The following is a 2,596-nucleotide window of genomic DNA, read 5'->3' as shown; positions in this document are numbered from 1 at the left end:
GGCTGTCTCCGTGCCCAGGGTGGGGGTGTCACCATCCCCAGGGGTGTCACTGTCCCCAGGGGTGTCACCCCCCAAAGTGTCCCCAGGGGTGTCACCGTCCCCAGGGGTGTCACCCCCCAGAGTGTCCCCAGGGGTGTCACTGTCCCCAGGGGTGTCACCATCTCCAGAGGGTCCCCAGGGGTGTCACCCCCTGGGGTGTTCCCCAGAGTGTCCTTGTCCCCAGGGGGTCCCCAGGGGGAGGGTGTCACTCCGTAGGGTGTCACCGTATGGGTCCCAGTGTCCCCCGGCTGCCCCCAGGGGTGCCCCCGAGGCGTTGGGGGTCCCCAGGGCCGGAGCTGTCACCGTGCCCAGGGTGGGGGTGTCACCGTCCCCAGGGTGTCCCCAGGGGTGTCACCCCCCAAAGTGTCCCCAGGGGTGTCACCGTCCCCAGGGGTGTCACCCCCCAGAGCGACCCCAGGGGTGTCACTGTCCCCAGGGGTGTCACCATCTCCAGAAGGTCCCCAGGGGTGTCACTCCCTGGGGTGTTCCCCAGAGTGTCCTTGTCCCCAGGGGGTCCCCAGGGGGAGGGTGTCACTCCGTAGGGTGTCACCGTACCCAGGGTGGGGGTGTCACCATCCCCAGGGTGTCCCCAGGGGTGTCACCATCCCCGGGGTGTCTCCAGGGTGTCCCCGTCCCTTCCCCCGCAGGCGCCACGGCTGGAGCCACATTAAAGACCTTTGGGGACATCATGGCCTCCTCCTCTGTGGGGGGAGGGGCGCTGGGGACCGCGTGACGTCACCCACCAGTCCAGACTGGGAACCCACCTCTGCCCCGCCCCCCAGTTCTGACCTTCACCTGGAGGGGGTGACCCCATCTCCTGCTCTGGTGGGACATCTCTGGCCAGGGCTCAGGTGGCCTCAAGGCTTGGCCGCCTCCCCTGGGGCCAGGTGGCCACTAAGGCTCGAGAAGGTCTCGAAGGTCAACTTTGGGCATCGATGGAGAAGCCCATTGAGGAGCCCACCTCCATGGAGACACCAGAACTCCTGAGATCAGTTCAAGGGCCGAGCCACGAGGATGAGGTTGAAGATGTTGGAGAACATTCGGTCAAAGCCCACCTTAGACTGGAGGTCACCACTTGAGGTAGTTGATCACTTGACTGGTCCAAGCATCCCAAAATTCTCCAGTGTCTGTCCTCTGGTCAGTATGGTGCCCACGGACACCAGAACATCTCAGGTGTCCATGGTGGGTGCTCAGAACCACCTTTGGCCTGGAGACTCTTCCATCTTCTCACTGGCAAACTGGTGATGACAGATGAGGAGAAGGTTGGGATTCTCAAGAACCTCAGTCTTCACTGGTGACCTCTTCCCACTTCTCTCCAGTGGATGGACCTGAGGCAGGGACCACAGAAAGAGAAGATCCTTCTTCTCAATGTTGGTGAGATATGGCTTCTGTGGAGAGACGGAGAAATTGCTTGGCTGGTGGCACTCAGAGGGTGGTGGTCAACCTCAGGAGGTTCAACAAGACCAAGTGGAAAGTCCTGCACGTGGGTGGGGGAAACCCAGGCTGGGAGATGAAATGATGGAGAGCAACCATGACAAGAAGAACTGGGGTGATGAGAAGCTGGTGGTGAAACAGTGGACTACAGTGGGCTGGAGGTGGAGACCTGCTCCAGCTTGGACCCAGGCACCTTCTCAAGCTCATGGTCAAATCCACCAGGGCACCTTCTCAAGCTCATGGGTTAATCCAAATGATTTTCTCCAGAAGGCCCCTCTCCTGGATCTTCTCCAGAAGGCCCCTCTCCTGGATCTCGTCTAGAAGGACCCTTTCTTTAGAGCCAGGTCTCTGGAGAAGACCACCCAGCAGTGGACGGGGCCCAAGCCAGGGGCTACTTGACCAAACCCCACATTCTCCCCACGTTCTCCTCTCTTCCTCTGGCCTTGGAACATCTCCAAAGAAGACCCCACAGCCACCCTCGGCAGCCTGTCCCAGGGCTCTGCCAGGAGAGAAGTTCCTCCTCACCTGGAGATGGAACCTCCCGTGTCCCAGTTTGTGCCCGTTGCCCCCTGTCCTGGGCCAGAACTGGTCCCAGTCCCCAGCTGTGATCCCACCAGGGCAGAGCAGAGGGGGAGGATGGACCCGCTTCCACCTGCTGCCCACCACCAGGAGACCGTTGGCCTTCTTGGCCACCACCAGGAGACCGTTGGCCTTCTTGGCCACCAGGCCCCATTTGCTAGTCCATGGACAACTGGTCGCCCACTGGTGGGCTCCGTGGGGCGGCCCCACAGGTGTGGGCCAGTGGGGGCTGCTGGGAAGGAGCCAATTCTGGCCCGGTGGCCCCTTGGTCCAGGCCATGGGGCACGGCTTCTCCCACCGCCCCAGCCCAGCCCACGCATAGGGCTGTAGCAGCATGGGGAGGGGGCCATGGGGGGGATCTATAGGGGGCCATAGAGGCTATAAGGGGGACCTATAGGGGCCATGAAGTCCAGTGGGGTCATAGGGGCGATAGGGGGCACCTATAGGGGCCGTGGGGGCAGCAAAGGGGCTACAGCGGGGACCTACAGGGACCAGAGGGACTATGGGGGGGGCAACAGGGGGGCCTCTAGGAGCCATAGGGGCT

This window comes from Calidris pugnax, unplaced genomic scaffold (genome assembly GCF_001431845.1).
Source record: "Calidris pugnax isolate Ruff unplaced genomic scaffold, ASM143184v1 scaffold932, whole genome shotgun sequence".
NCBI classification, from domain to species: Eukaryota; Metazoa; Chordata; class Aves; order Charadriiformes; family Scolopacidae; genus Calidris; species Calidris pugnax.
This window is presented reverse-complemented; position numbering follows the sequence as displayed.